General features: G+C 37.4%; 1 pseudogene; it reads left to right on the forward strand.

The window, feature by feature from the left end:
* The first annotated feature begins 14,139 nt into the window (after positions 1-14,139).
* On the forward strand, positions 14,140-15,940 carry LOC102956097 (annotated as a pseudogene).
* The last annotated feature ends 712 nt before the right edge of the window (positions 15,941-16,652 follow it).

Genomic DNA, 16,652 nt, shown 5'->3' on the forward strand with positions numbered 1-16,652 from the left:
TCAATGTGTAGAATGACAGGAGTGTTACATTAAAATATACCTCATGAGTTATGGCTATGCCTCTCTGCTGCAGCCTTCTGACCAAAGACTTCCTCACATGCCTTAAGACTTGATTTGTTACTACTTTCTTCTATTGGCTCCTGAGAAAGATCCACTGCCTTAAAACCAACGTGCATACACTCACCTTTTCATCTAAGCACTCATCTTTCCTCTTTGTTAAGAGAACACAACTGAATGGCAGACACAATCATGACTTGGAATCCCATCTTTCCTCCTAGTCCATAAGTCCCTTTTGAAATTCAAATCAAAACAGCTCTTCTCAACATTCAAAGTTGTCTGTCACCTGTCCCAGCCAATGTCTACAGCCCTACCTCCTGCCACACCCAACATGAGTATTCCACTCCAGTCAATTTCCTCACTGCTGCCCCAATGTGCCCACCATGCTGCTTACAAAGGAGCTTTTGTCTCTCAGCTTCACACTCAGACTTCTCAACTTAGTTTTGTGGTGCTGGCACTGGACTCTACAAATCAATTCTCTGTTTTGCCAGGTGGGCTCTGCCAGTAAGGTGCATCCAGGGAAAGGACAGGAAAAAGAAAAGGCTCTTGCTCTTTCCTATTTGCTCCCTGCTTTGGTCAGCCTCATGAAGAGTTCTTTGCCCTAGAAGGGGCAGTTAGTTTGGTCCTAGTTGCAGTGACAGCTCTAGTTTGCTGCTTTTTTCTTTTCCCCAAGACTTCCAGAGCCAACCCTGGCATGCTCCACACAGATACCAGCACAGTCCCTCTTCTGTGGTTTGAGTCCTACCTTCTTGGGATCATTCCTCCAAACATCTAAATTCTAATAATCCCAACTTCTTCTCTTTGTTCCACCAACCCTAGAGATAACTGCTGCTTCCTGCAGGCACTGCCTCTTGTCACACCTCTTCATCTTCTTTCACCTTTTCATTTTTCTAACACCTGGTCAGTAATTCTTTACAATAAATTCTCCCTGATAAATAAGTGGTATGGTTTCTGCTACGATTGGATCCCAACTGATACACCCTAATACAGCATACTTACTCTTAACTCTTGATTTGGTTTTGGTTTTGCTTTTACCCCATGTTTTCCCCTCAAGTCACTCTCTTGAGTGACTATGGCTATCACTCTCTTATCCTCCAGTACTTGACTCTAGCCATTTGTCCTTGATGGAGGCTTCTGCCCCAACCATTCTCTCCCTCTGAACTCCAACAGTATGGTGCTTACAGGAAGACACACTCTCCGTGGAATGCAACACGGAGGACTGGAAAGGAGCCTTTCCAGGTCTCAGAAAGCCTGGTTCAGGGCACCTGGGTGGCTCAGTCAGTTAAGCGTCTGACTTTGGCTCAGGTCACAATCTCATGGTTCGTGGGTTCGAGCCCCACGTTGGGCTCTGTGCTGACAGCTCAGAGCCTGGAGCCTGCTTCAAGATTCTGTGTCTCCTTCCCCAACCCTCTCTCTCTCTCTCTCTCTCTCTCTCTCTCTCTCTCTCTCTCTCTCTCTCTCCCCCTCCCGCTTTCACACTCTGCCTCTTTCTCTCAAAAAAATGAATAAACATTAAAAAAATTTTTAAAGAAAGCCTCATTCAAGGGCCAACTCTGCTACTCACTAGTCCTATGAATTTGGGTCTCTCTGGGATTCAGATTTTTCCCCAAAACAGGGGGAAATCTCTCAACCCCCTTACAACTACACTCTTTCAGAACTGTTTTCTGTTTCTTTCTGGTGAATACTGTCTTTCAAAGAAGATTATAACCACCTTAAGGTCAAAAGCTTTGCTTGAACTGTCTTTAGTATGCCTCCCATCCTACCCCATCCTTAGGATGCCTGGCACAGTTCTGTGGACTAAGCACACAAACAGGGGTCTCTAAACCTCTTCCAAGTAAAATCTCATAATTATATGGAAAATCTGTAAACCAGAAGTTGCAAATTAGTGGTATGGAAATCAAATTCTTCCCATAAACATGATTTGTTTGGCCCATGGTGATTTTTTGTTAACTAGCTGCCATGCTTTTAAAACTAGGTTTTATATACAAATTCAAAATGCATTTTTTAGATTTCACAGATGAGAAAATTTATGATGAGGAGGTAAGGGAAATTGTCCAATGTCAAGAACTCCATCAAGATGAAAATGGTCACTGAACTATGAATGTCTCTTTTGATTTTGGGGTTCCAACCTCCTTGCTTCTGTAAAATGAGACCATGAAGTGGGGATGGAGGAAAGAGTGCTATAACAAAGGAAAGTTTAAATCTTGAACTATATTGGTCTTTGTCATTTGCCAAATTCTCTCATTTATCACCAATGTACAACAGGTTTTAATACTCTACATAAGACTACCTTAAAACATCTTCAATGCAAGTTTATTTTCAAGTAATTATAAATGATCGACATTTCATTTGTATTGGCATTCATAATTCACAGAATTCACTGTGATTGATTTTGAAGAAAACTGATACCAAGGTACTTATTCCCTGTAACGTAAAATTAATAGCAGATGCATGACTGAGGAAAATTTTTTCCTGCTGTTTTCATAGCTTTCAAAACTCTTGGACTATACCTTGGGTATATCCCAGATGCTATGCTGTCCCCCTCACCAACTTAATTCACTGCAGCATTTAAAAGTGGTGGCTACTCTCTCATAAAACTCTTTTCTTGCTTTCTGCTTCAAAGTAATGACAGCAGCCACCATTTCCCAAGCCCTAACTATGTGCCGCATAGCAGATTAGGTGCTTGATAAACACTACCTTGATTAAACATAAGGGAAACTTTGAAAATAATATTATCCCCATTTTACAGAGAAAAACAGATGAAGTTCAGAGACAATAAGTAGATTGCCATCAATGACCCCGTTAGCATGAGGTGGCACCAGTGTTCTTGACGTGGTACCATCTCTCTCGGTGTTCTTCTTCTGTTTCCTCTACTTCTTAGCCTCTTCTTCTGCTGGACCCCAATATGTTGGTATTTCTCACGCTTCCATGTTCACCTACGTCACTGACGAATATAATACACCAGCAGTGCATGGCCATCCCGCTTCAAGACAGTACATAGTTGTAGTTAAAAGCGGGATTCGGTGCCCAATGATACTCACTCTACCTTTTCCCAGCTATATGATCTTAGACAAGGTACTTAATCTTTCCAGGCTTTATTCTCTCATTTAGAAATGGGATAATAGAGCTATCCCAAGGGTTAAATGAGATAATACACTTAAAGCAGCTGGCATTTAATACATATTCAGTAAATAATATTAATAACAATATCATTAAGAATGCATTTTATAATACATTTAATACTTATTCAACAAATATTGTTAATATTAATATTATCATTTTATTACTATTATTGTAATTCTTATTATTTCAAACTTCCTGGTTCATCCCACTGTAAGTATCCCAATAGCCCTACAAACTCCACCTGTCTACAACAAAGGTTTCATATGCTCTTGCAAGCCTGTCCCTCCTCTGCATTTTCTTTTATGATGAATGGTACTGGCACTCTTCACTGATTCATTCAAATCAGAAATCTAGGTAATTTCCTGCTCCTAATACAGGCATTTGCCTATGGATTGAAAAAAAAAAATGTCCCAATTATTAGCTAACCTCTAGAATCTATCATCCATACTTGCATAAGAGGGGTCTCTTTCAAAATTTCAAATCTCTTCACATCTGCCCACCTCCTTTAAACTCCCTCAGTAGATTACCATGATCTTTAAAATAAAATTCAAGTCCTTCAGCAGAGCACACACAGCCCTTCAACAACCAGTCTCTGCTGATTTTCCAGTCTAACCTTCTACCCCTCCATTCCCCAAAGGCACAAAATTACTATTGATGCCCTGAACAGAAACTAGTCATCTGTGTCTTAGAATGCTGGCAAATGCAGTTTCCAGGAGTCAATAGTGCCCTCCTGGCTAACCCTTCCTGCCCTTCTAAATGCTGCTCATGCCCTCTTCTTTCCACATCTCTGACAGCTCCCAAAGTTTGTTAGGCCCCTCCTGGGTGATGCTCACAGCTGCCCTTACCTGTTCCTTAGCTGGTTCACAGAGAACCCCTGCTTTTGGTCAGGCTGTTCAATCTCACTTACTAGACTCTGGGATTCCTGAGGTGTTTATCAGCCCCATAACCTAGATCTAGACAGTATCCAAGAGAAGCATGCCAAGGAAAAACTCTGCTAGAAACTCCAGCTAAGTTCTAACATAAAAAGCAGGCATCTGGATGGTACAATTACAAATCTTTATGTGCAAACATAAAACTTTAGTGATGAGAACATCTTTGAAATCCTTTTGACTTACATATGAGAACCAGAGAACTTCGTTAGGTGAATTATTCAAGTTCATACAGCTGTTCATACAATCTAGGCTCATCCTAGAACACCAGTTTAGAAAAAGGTAAGCGATCTGAACCTATGTCTCAAAATAGAACACAATTACCCTTCAAGCTCACATAAATAATGTATTTACTTATAATCTGTCATGTTATAGAAAAGGTCTGGGACAGTGTGGAGAAATACTTAAAATAAGACTTTAGTTTTCTTACAGCTAATGAAAAAATTCTACAATAGTGGAAGATGGAGATTGTGAAGTGGACAGGAGTATGAAAGCTGAAAACAGGTAGGCTAAAATCCCTAGTGAGATTAAAATTTAAAGTCCTGCTGTAGGAGCTGGTGCATTTTCTGAAAGTGGATTACAAATCTGCCTGCAAGCTGCTTGACAGCCAACACAGAGAGGCAGATCGAATCTATTCTTAAATCATAGTATAAGATAAAAACCAGCCAGTGGCTGTGGAAAAATCTAAAAGGAATTTCTCCCATGGGTCTCTGTGAAGAAAAAAAATGTGAAATAAAGTAAATGATGCTTTTAAAATAATTCTGAGTTTCACAATATCATTTGTATAATTTTATTGGATAAAGGCCCAAAGCCTTAAAAAGTGCAGTTGAGGAAAATTGAGGGGAATTTGGTGGAGGGCTAAATGAGTTGGGATATATCTATTTCTCCAAACAAAACATGCTGCGCACTCCATGAGGGCAAGCAGCCCCTGTCTTGTTCATCGTTGTGCTCTGTAGTGCACCATCTCCCAGAGTAAAGAGTCTCAATGGTTCAAAATGTTCAACCCAAAAACCAAATGAATCAATCTCCACCTCAATCAAATGAGAAAAGTAACATGTGAGAAGTACAGCTTTTCAAGGCAGGACCACATTATTGACTAGGATCCCAGCAGACATCAGTTCCAGGCCTTACATTGGTATGCAAAGAATTTGAACAACAGTTTCAGAAGAAACATTTCAAGTTTGCAGTTAATATTAAATTGGAAGAGACAGCAAATAATGAGAAACAAAGGAGGCAGATAAAAGGGTTTTAGATATTTCAAGTACCTACCCAGCTAATAAATGCAAATGAAGTTCAGTGCAGATAAGCACAGAATTATGAGTCTGGAAGCAAAGAAGAAAAAGGAGGACTATCTGCTTAATGGAAATGAGCTGCACGGTGCTGACCAGGAATGAGATCTGGGGAATTATTGCAGAAGAAATCCCTCAAGCTTTCAACCCACTTTGCTGCAATGGAAAAGAAACATGATGATGAGCTGTATTAAACCACAATACACAACTATCAAGTCACGCTCCACATTGGGTGAAAATGAAACCACAGCAAGGAAAGAATAAGATTTTTTTTTCTTTAATTTAAACTGTCATTCTATTCAGGGCAAACCATCCTCAGTGATTTTTTTTTTTTTTTTTTTTTTTTTTACATCTCAACCTTAAGTAATTGTCTTCTCCAGATTTATTTGGAATGTGGTTTCTTATGATTTGCTTGTATTCTCTGCCATTTCGTATGCCATCCCACAATTATTCAAGGATCGCCACAATATAGCCATCATGCCTGATAGCAGGAGCCATCACTGTAAACACTAGAAGACACTTGGATTACAAAGGTTGAGTGCTTCTTCTGCCAAAGCCTTACATTTTCTTTGTTGGTCAAAAAGAGAAGCATAGGTTCATAGCTTTTAAAGTTAGAAGACATTCTAAGTACCTAGTAGCTAATACTAATACCATGTTACAGCTGAATTCGCACACTCAGAGGTCCAGTGATGTCACCTGACCACATTACAGTTTACTCTAGAACTATCTGAGTCAAATTCAACACACAGTTGAAGGAGACAGCATGGTAGAAGGAATACCTAAAGGCTTCCCTGGCCAAAAACAGACCTCCCTCTTCTGGCTTTGGTTCCTGAAATCCCATGTTCATTCATTCAGCAAACATTTCTTGAGTCCTTACTAAGGATTAGGTACGGTTCTAAGTATTGATGATATAGCAGTAAACAAAAGAGATAATATCTTTACTTTCACTGAGCTTAAATTCTAGTAAGGAGAGAAAAACAATTAACAAATATACACAGAAATGAGGCAGACACTCTCAAGTAATGGGAAGTCCCAGAAAGATAATGGAGAAAAACCAGAGAAGGGTACAGGGATTACTTAAGGAAAATGATCAAGAAAGACTATTCTGAGAGGGTGACATTTAAAGTCTTAAAGAATGAGGAGTCCATAGGGAAACACAATTATGACCTGGATAAATTAAGGCATTAAAATAATAATCATTTACTAAAATCTTATTCCAAATTAACTTCTCAGATTTTGAACCTAATAACTTTGTAGACTATGTTTTAAAAAAAGGACAGAGAATAGATTATATTTCATATGAAGGAAGGATACAATGGGTTATAAACACAGGATTCAGACTAATGAGCAGGTCCTCAACCTTGGTGAAGAAGAAAACCAGGGAAAATGCTTCCTGAAAAGGACTGTCACCTGAAGGGATAGAAGAATCTGAAACACAATTATCAGAGTATGGTCCACTAGATTTAGTCCCATTTTCCCCAATAATACCCTTACTATAGAGATGGCATTTTCTTCACCTAATCAGTGACTTCCACATAGATAACTTATATAAGCGAATAGTGGTTCACTTTTCTTCTGAAATAGGAAAAGCTGTAGGATGCTGTGGGGGCAGCCTCTAAATGATCCTCAATGGCCTCTGCCTGCTGTTATTCATGCCCTGTGTAGTCTTCCCTCCTCAGTGTGGACTGGACCTTGACATTCATTTCTGTAAACAAAATTCAGGGAAAGTGATGGGATGTCACTTCTGAGATTAAGTTGCAGAGACCATGGCTTCCCCCTTACTCACTTACTCACTCTGAGACAAGTCAGATGCCATGCTGTGGCCTGCCATGGAGAGGTCCATGGAGCAAGAAACTAAGGAAGGACTAAATCTTGCCAACAACCACATAAGTGAGTTTGGAAGCAGATCCTCTCCCAGATGAGCCTTCACATGAGACTGCATCCCCAGCCAGTGCTTTAATTGCAACCTTGTGAGAGAAATTGAGGCAGAGGCTTCTAGCTAAGCCATGTCCAGATTCCTGACCCAGAGAAACTTTGAGATAATAGATGTTTGTTGTTTTAGGTTGCTAAGTCTTCAGAGTTATGTGTTACAAAGCAATAGATAAGTAACAATTACACCAAGAAAGCACTTCTGTCAAATTGTGTCCTTCCTCCCTTTGACATCTTGTACTTTCACCCAACACTGCTTATACAGTAAAATTCTGTCTCTCCAGTCTTCTTGAGTAAAAAAGAAGCTGAAGGTTGGGACTAGAATGAGGCTACCTACAAATGTAGCAAGTTAAAGGACAATAATAATAATTAGCCATTAAATTCCTTTTAATTCTGAATATAATTTCATAACAATATCACATGGGATATTAACAAACCCTTGCAAAGTGTCTGTTATCTATAATTTTACTGTTTGCTCAATCAGTCAGAAATTGACGATTTTCTTTCCTGCAGTTAGTCTGGGGCATCCCTAAGCTGAGGTAACCAAGGAATACCTCACCTTCTCCATCTGAAGAAGAGAAGCACATTCCCACCCCCCATCAACTATACGTATTAAAGTCAATCTCTCCTTCAGCAACTGTTTCCTGGTAGCCCCTTGAGGTTCCCACTTTGACTTCACCATTCACAGAAGCAAAGAAAATGTGACAAACTCCCAACTAACACCAGCAAAGAAAGTTAAATCAATTAAGAGTTTGTAATTCAAATTGAATTACTTTTGGATTAAATACCATCATTTCTCTAATATAAACTCATTTATTTAGCTGAACCAAGGAGGAGATCTTATTATATCTAAATTCATAATACACTCCTTGCTTATCTTTGAAAAGTTAAGGAATTTCTCCAGAACACTGTACAAGGTTGCTCCGATCATCCCAAAATAAATATAATACTAATCAAAACAGACAGCCCCTACAGACTACCGCCACTGGCTATTAGCTCTAAGGCACTACACAGTAGGTCTTCTTGAGCACAATAACTACAGTGATATTAGACTTTGAAAATTCAAGGAGGCAGTTCTGTACTACAGAAAACTTCCAAATGTAAAGACAAAAAAAAAAATGCATTAAAAAAACCTTGGAAAGCATTACTCCCTTGCCTCATGGCCTCACCATGAGGGGAACCAGTCCAATAGGGACAATCCAAAGGAGGAAAGCCTAGGAGAATTCCCCCACTTCCACCCCTTTGTTTTAATCTTTCCACAGCATTGGCCAACACAAAAATCAATACATACATCAACCTTTTATCATCAATAGGTCTTTCAACTAGGCTGCCATTCCGGAAATAGCCATAGATTCAAGGCCAAACTCTCTGCTGTGGCACCACTGAATGCCAAGTAGGAACACCTAAAATAGAATTTGGCCCTAACAATACTGATCCTCCCCACCATCATTTAAAATTTGTTTTATGGGAAGCAATAGAAAAACATGCCTTTCCTATAAACCACCTATAAACTACTCTTGACACATATCACTGTATATGTTTAAGGCATGTAGCATGATAGCTTGATTTATATATATTGTGAAATGAATACCACAATAGGTTCAGCTGACATCCATTTTCTCATTTAGGTACGATAAAAATAAAAGAAGAAAAGAAAAAAGCAAAAAAAAATTTCCTTGTGATGAGATCTCATAGGATTTACTCTCTTAAGAACTTTCCTATATATCACACAGCAGTGCTAACTATGGTCATCATGTTGTACATTACATCCCTAGTACTTATTTATATTATAAGTGGAAGTTTATAGCTTTTGACTATCTTCCTCCAACTCCTCCTCCCCCACAGCCTCTGTCTCTGGTAACCACAAGCCTGATCTCTTTTCTATGAGTTTGATTGTGGTTTGTTTGTTTGTTTGTTTGTTTCAGATTCCACATATAAGTAGGATCATACAGTACTTGACTTTCTCTGACTTACTTCAGCCAACATAATTGTGTATATGTACATACCACAACTTTGTCCAGTCATCCATCAATGGATCCTTAGATTGTTTCCATGTCTTGTCCATTGTAGACAAGGCTGCTATGAACATAAGGGTGCAGATATCTTTTCACATCAGTGTTTTTGTTTCCTTTGGATATATTCCCAGAAGTAGAATTTCTAGATCACATGGTAGTTCTATTTTTACTTTTTTGAGGATCCTCCATATTACATTCCATAGTGACTGTACCAATTTTACAACCCCACCAAGGGTGCACAAGAGGTTCCCTTTTCTTTACATCCACACCACCATTTGTTATCTTTTATCCTTTTAAATGACATTTTAACAGGCATGGAGTGATATCTCATTATGGTTTTAATTTCCATTTCCCTAATGACTAGTGATGTTGAATATCTTTCCATGTACCTATTGGCCCTTTACGTATCTTTTTTGGATAAATGTCTATTCAGGTCCTTTGCCTATTTTTTAATTGGATTATTTGGGTTTTTTTCTACTGAGTTGTATGAGTTCTTTATATGTTTTGAATATTAACCTCTTACGGATATATTATTTGCATATATTTTTCCCATTCTGTAGACTGTCTTTTCACTTTGTTGATGGCTTCTTTTTCTGTGCAAAAGCCTTTTAATTTAATATAGTCCCACTTGTTTATTTTTTATTTTGTTGTTTGTGCTTTAGGCATCACATTCAAAAAATCATTACCAAGACCCATGTCAAGGAGTCTTATTCCTATGTTTTCTACTAGTTCATGGTTTGAAGTCTTACATTTAAGTCTTTAATCCATTTTGAGTTAATTCTTGTGAGTGGGGTAAGACATTGGTCTAATTTTACTCTTTAACATGTAAATATCCAATTATCCCAGCACTATTTATTGAAAAGATTATCCTTTCTCCATTGAGTATTCTTCACTCACTTGTCAAATATTAGCTGACTGTATATGCTTAGGTTTATTTCTGGATTCTCAACTCTGCTCCACTGGTCTATTTGTCTGTTTTCATGACAGTACCATACTGTTTTGATCATCATAGCTTTATGGTATAGTTTAAATCGAGACATGTGATGCCTCCTGCTTTGTTATTTCTCAGGATTTCTTTGGCTATTCATAGTCTCTTATGGTTCTATATTAATTTTGGGATTGTTTTTTTCTATTTCTATAAAAAATAACATTGAAATCTCAATAAGGACTGAACTGAATTTATAAATGGTCATTGGTAATACTGGCATTTTAACAATGTTATTTCTTCTAAATCATGAACACAGGATACCTTTCCTTTTATTTGTGTCTTCTGTGATTTCCTTCATCAGTGTCTTATAGTTTTCAGAGTAAAGATCTTTCACCTCCTTAGTTAAATTCATTCCTAAGTATTTTACCATTTTTGATGCTATTATAAGGGATTGATTTATCTTTTTCAGAAATTTCATTGTTACTGTATAAAAATGCCACTGATTTTTCTATGTTAATTTTGTTTCTTGCAACTTTACTGAATTCATTGATTAGATCTAAGAGTTTTTTGGTTGAATCTTTAGGATTTTCTATATATAAAATCATGGGATTTGCAAATAAGGCCAATTTTACTTCTTTTTCCTGACTGATTGCTTTAGCTGGGACTTCTAGTACTATGTTGAAAAGGTGCTGGAAACCAAGCTACCCAGTCTGAGTGGCAGGGCCCAGGCTGTGGACGGATTGGTGACTGCAGGGCAGCCCACTGACAGTGAAGCTTCTGGGACTCCCACTTTTAGGTAATTTGGCCTTAAAAGTACCTGGGGTATTGTCTGTTGGGGAATTGCCCTCGGCAGGCCCCCCGGGAAAAGAACCGTTAGGGAAGAAAATAAGCTTCCGCAAGAAATTGCGTGGCCTTACGTTTATCCCTTGCCATTCCCTATGGAGACTCCTCTACTTACAGGAAGGATAGCCTCATGCATTTGCCAGCAAAGGCGGCCAACGAAGGAGAGACATGGATCCAAAAGCCCCACTCCGGTAACTAAGGAGTGTATCTATGGACACAGGTCACTCTGACCCCTAGGCCCACCTGGCGCCCAGGAGGCATTCCAGATGATGATTGAACCTAGTCAGTTAAAGTACAGAATGGTTCATTCGTTCGTGCATTGTCTCTCTGAGAATGTATAAGGCATGGGTTTCTAAGGCTCTCTTGGCCCCATTCTGGCACCTCAGACCCAGGCAAACACTTTTGTTCTTCAAAACCACGAATGGTTCAGGGAAGCAACTAAGAGGTCATGTCCCTGTAACTGTTCCACTTGAGGTGTTGAGAGATAAATGGCCTTTCGTGAAAACAGCAAATACTTTATAAATTATAGATAAACATAGGTACATAATAAAAACAATAAAATAAATTAATCAATAAGCAAAGGGCAGGAGGGAACATTATGACAAAACAATCATGTTATTCCTTATTGGGTGGTTATACAAAGGAACAATTTTAGAATTGGGAAATGTTAGAAAAACATAGATGATGTATGTTACAAGAAAATCACTAGCATATATAATGCCACGTTTACTGCAGTAAATCGGCCAGTTCAACACACTGCTGTTGTCTGTGTCCATTTTTATTTTTTGTTTTATTTTATTTTCACTTTTTTGCCGATGCCATTCATCCTTCAGGAACCCCTGGTTGCTGGAGCTGGTCTCTGGCAAAAAGGAGTGATGAGAGTGAGCATCCCTGTCTTATCCCTGATCTTAGAAAAAAGCTTTAAACTCTCACTATTCAATATGATGTTAGTCATGGACTTGTCATATATGGCCTTTGTTATGTTGAGATATGTTTCTTCTATGCCTAATATGTTAAGAATTTTTATCATGAATAGATGTTGAATTATGTCAAATGCTTTTTCTGCATCTATTGAGATGATCACATGATTCTTTTCTTTCATTCTATTAATATGATGTATCACATTAGTTGATCTACATATGTTAAACTATCCTTGTTTCGCAGGCATAAATCCCACTTGATCATGCTATATATGATGCTTTTAAGGTGCTGTGGCATTTTTTATTTTACTGAAAATTTTGCATTTATATTAATTAGGGATGTTGGCCTATAATTTTCTTTTCTAGTAGTGTCTTTTTTCTGGTTTTGGTATCAGGATAATACTGGCCTTTTTGCAAAATGAGTTTGAGAGTGCTTCAGTGTTTTAGAAAAGTGATGTTAATTTTTCTTTAAATGTTTGGTAAAATTGACCAATGAAACCATCTGGTTCTGAGCTTTTTCTTCATTGGGACTTTTTTTTTTTTTTTAATCTCCTTAGTGGTAATTGGTCTATTCGGATTTTTTATTTCTTCCTGAGTCAGGTCAGTCTTGTTGTATATTTCTAAGAATTCTCCCATTTCTTCTAGGTTGTAACATCAGGTTCTTCTATCAGTTGTAATGTTTCCTTTTCCATTTATAATTGTATTGATTTGATCCTCTCATTTTCCTTCTGGTTAAGGTTTTGTTAATTTTGTCTATCAACTCAAAAAACCAACACAGTTTGGTTAATCTTTTCTATTGTTTTCCTGTTCTCTATTTCTGCTCTAATTTTTATTATTTCTTTTCTTCTTCTGACTTTAGACTCAGTTTGTTCTTCTTTTTCTACTTCTTAAAGGTATGGAGTTAGGTTGTTTATTTAGAATCTTTCTTGCTTCTTAATACAGGCATTTCCTACTATAAACTTCCCTCTTAGCACTGCTTTTGCTGCACCCCACAAGTTTTGGTATGTTCTGTTGTATTTCTTTTTTTGTCTCAAGAAACTTTTAATTTCCCCTTTAATTTCTTCTTTGATCCATTGGTTATTTCCATGTGTTCATAAAATTTCCAGTTTTCCTCTTGTTACTGATTTCTAGTTCCATGCCATTGTGCTCAGAGAAAACATTTGATATGAATTCAATCTTCTTGAATTTGCTGAAACTTGTAACCCAACATGTGGCCTTTCCTAGAAAATGTTCCATTTGCACTTGAGAAAAATAGTGTATTTTGTTGTTGTTGGACAGAATGTTCTATATATGTCAGTAAGGTCATTTTGGTCTATAGCATTCTCAAATCCATCATTTCTTTATTGATTCTCTGTCTGGATGATCTACTACTGATTGTTGAGAGTGGATTATTAAAGCTCCCAACTATTACTGTATTACTTTTTATTTCTCCTTTCAGATATGCTAGGTTTTGCTCTATATATTTAGGTGCTTTCATGTTGGGTGCACAAATTGTCATACTTTCTTGATGTGTTGACCCCTTTATCATTATACAATGACCTTCTTTGTCTCTTTTTACCACTTTTAGTTTAAACTCTATTTTGTCTGAGATGAGTACAGCTACCCTCCTTGTTTTGGTGACCATTTCCTTGAAATGTCTTTTTCCGTCTCTTCACTCTCAGTCACTGTGTGTCTTTAAGGCTAAAGGGAACTCCTTGTGGGCAGCATATTTGGATCTTGTTTTTTTCTTATCCATTCAGCCTTTATATGTCTTTTAATTGGAGAGTTTAATCTGGGACACTTAAAGTAATTATTGATAGGTAAGGACTTACTATTGTAATTTTGTTAATTCTTTTCTAGTTGTTTTGTAGATCCACTGTTCCTTGTTTCTTATCCTATTGTCTTTTTTGTGTTTTAATGTCTTTTGATATCAGTTTGTTTGACTTCTTTATCGTGTTCCTTTGTGTAATTACTACAGAACTTCCCCTTGTGGTTACCATAAAGCTTACATATCTTAAACTTATAACACCCTATTTTAAAACTGATAGAAACCTGGAAACAACTTTGAGTACCCCTGCTACAACCTTCCTCCTGCTGCACCAGGGGAGTGGTTAAAGTAAACAAACAATGGCCAGGAATTACAAACCTTCAGCAGCTTGCCCTGTTTCACAAGGTGGAACGGGGTTGACTGGAAGACCTCCTTCTGGAATATGACCCCCCATCAGGTAATATTCGAGTGGCAACTGGAATGTCACCGGGAACAGCAAGACCAGGCTCTGGTGGTGGTCCCATAGGGACAGGAGGAATTCTGTCTTCTCAAATCAAAGTTGATGATTGTCCTGTAACACAACAAGGTTTGAGTGGAATGAAAACTGGAATGAAAGGTTCCCAGAGGCAAATTTTAGACAAATCTTATTATCTTGGATTTCTTCAAAGTAAAATAAATGAACTTACAATAGAAGTTAATAAACTTCAGAAAGAAATAGAAATGTACAATCAAGAGAATTCAGTGTATTTGTCATATGAAAAGAGAGCTGAGACTTTAGCTGTTGAAATCAAAGAGTTCAAAGACAACTAGCAAACTACAATAAGCTGATAGATAAACTTAGTACCAATGCTGAAATGGAAGAAGTAATGAATGATTACAACATGCTTAAAGCTCAAAATGAGCTATCCACACAACATATGGATATCATATTTACTGAAAGACAAGCGAAGGAAAAACAAACTAGAAGAGTAGAAGAAGTTGAATAGGAAAAGCAAGCAGCAGATGACATTATCAGAAACACATCTCCTGAAAAACAAGTCAGTTACATAGAAATGAAAACCACAAATGAGAAACTGTTGCAGGAATTAGATACACTTCAGCAACAGCTAGATTCACTGAACATAAAAAAAAGAGAGCTTGGAAGCTGAAATAGCACACCTCCAGGTTAAATAGGAGGCTGTACTGCTGCACAAAAAAACTTTTATGAGTTGGGAGTCCCATCAAGACCAAATGATTGCTGAAGACAAAAGCATGGGATCTCCAATGAAAGAAAGAGAGAGATTACTCAAGCAAGTTAAAGAAGATAATCAGGAAATAGGCAGCAAGGAGCAACAGCTAATAGACATAAAAGAAAAAATAAAGCAATTTAATGAAGAAATTAGACAACTAGACATGGATTTAGAAGAACACCATGGTGAAATGAGTCAGAAGTATAAGGAACTAAAACAGGGAGAGGAAAATACGGACACTTTTATTGAGACTTTTGAGGAAACTAAGAATCAAGAACTGGAGCAGAAGGCACAGATAGAAGCCAACATTGTTACACTTTTGGAGCACAGTAGTAGAAATATAAACTGTATAAAACAGATATCCTCTATCACCAACCAAGAGCTGAAGATGATGTAGGATGATCTCAACTTTAAATCTACTGAAATGCAGAAATCACAAAGTACAACTAGAAATTTGACCTCAGATAGCCAATGTCTACAGTTGGATCTACAGAAAATGGAGCTTCTGCACAGTAAGATGACTGAGGAACAGTATTCTCTGAAAAGCAAAATTAAGCAAATGACAGCTGATTTGAAAACATATAATGATTTTCCAGCTTTAAAATCATCAGGTGAAGAAAAGAAAAAGAAATTACATCAGGAGAGAACAGTATTAACAACCCGTAGAAATGCCTTTAAGAAAATAACAGAAGCTAAATGTAAACTATGAGATGCTAAAAACACAACTGCAAGAAAATGAGACACATTCTAAGCTTACAAATTTAGACAGGAAGTGGCAACACCACGAGCAAAATAATTTTGGATGAAAAAATTCATAGCAACCAAGAGTCAAAAGAGTGACTACCAGTCAATTATGAAAAATGTGACCAAGCAGATTGCAGATTACAATAAAAACCTCGTGGATACTCTACATAGCATGAGCAGAAACTGAGTCTGAACCAACTGCAAGTCTCTGTAGCAGTGTCCTCCACTGCTAAACTTTGGACAAGCTGACTGAAAAAAAAAAAAATAGCTTACCCTTGAAGAGTTTTACCTAAATATTTGAGTGCTATAATGTTTGTGACCTCTTTGAAGAGTGATATTTTAAATAATAGTTCAATAAAAAGTTTGCATACAAAATAAATAATAAATAAATAATAAATAAAACTGATAGCAACTTAACTTCAATAGCATTCATAAACCCTACACTTTAATTTCTCCTCCTCTCACACCTTACATTATTGCTGTTACAACTTATATGCTTTTTATACTATGTAATTAATAACAGACGATTATATAGTTTTTTTTAATTTTTTTAACGTTTATTTATTTTTGAGACAGAGAGAGACAGAGCATGAACGGGGGAGGGTCAGAGAGAGAGGGAGACAACAGGCTCCAGGCTCTGAGCTGTCAGCACAGAGCCCGATGCGGGGCTTCAACTCACGGACCGCGAGATCATGACCTGAGCCAAAGTTGGATGCCCAACCGACTGAGCCACCCAGGTGCCTCAATAACAGACTATTGTATAGTTTTTAATACATTCATTTTTTATCTTTAAAGTTAGCATTGTAAATGAATTATGCACCACTATTACCATATTTCAGAATCTAATTATGACTATATATTTACCATTACCAGTGAGACTTACACTATCTTTTTATGTT

Source organism: Panthera tigris, chromosome B2, assembly GCF_018350195.1.
Source record: "Panthera tigris isolate Pti1 chromosome B2, P.tigris_Pti1_mat1.1, whole genome shotgun sequence".
Classification (NCBI taxonomy): Eukaryota; Metazoa; Chordata; class Mammalia; order Carnivora; family Felidae; genus Panthera; species Panthera tigris.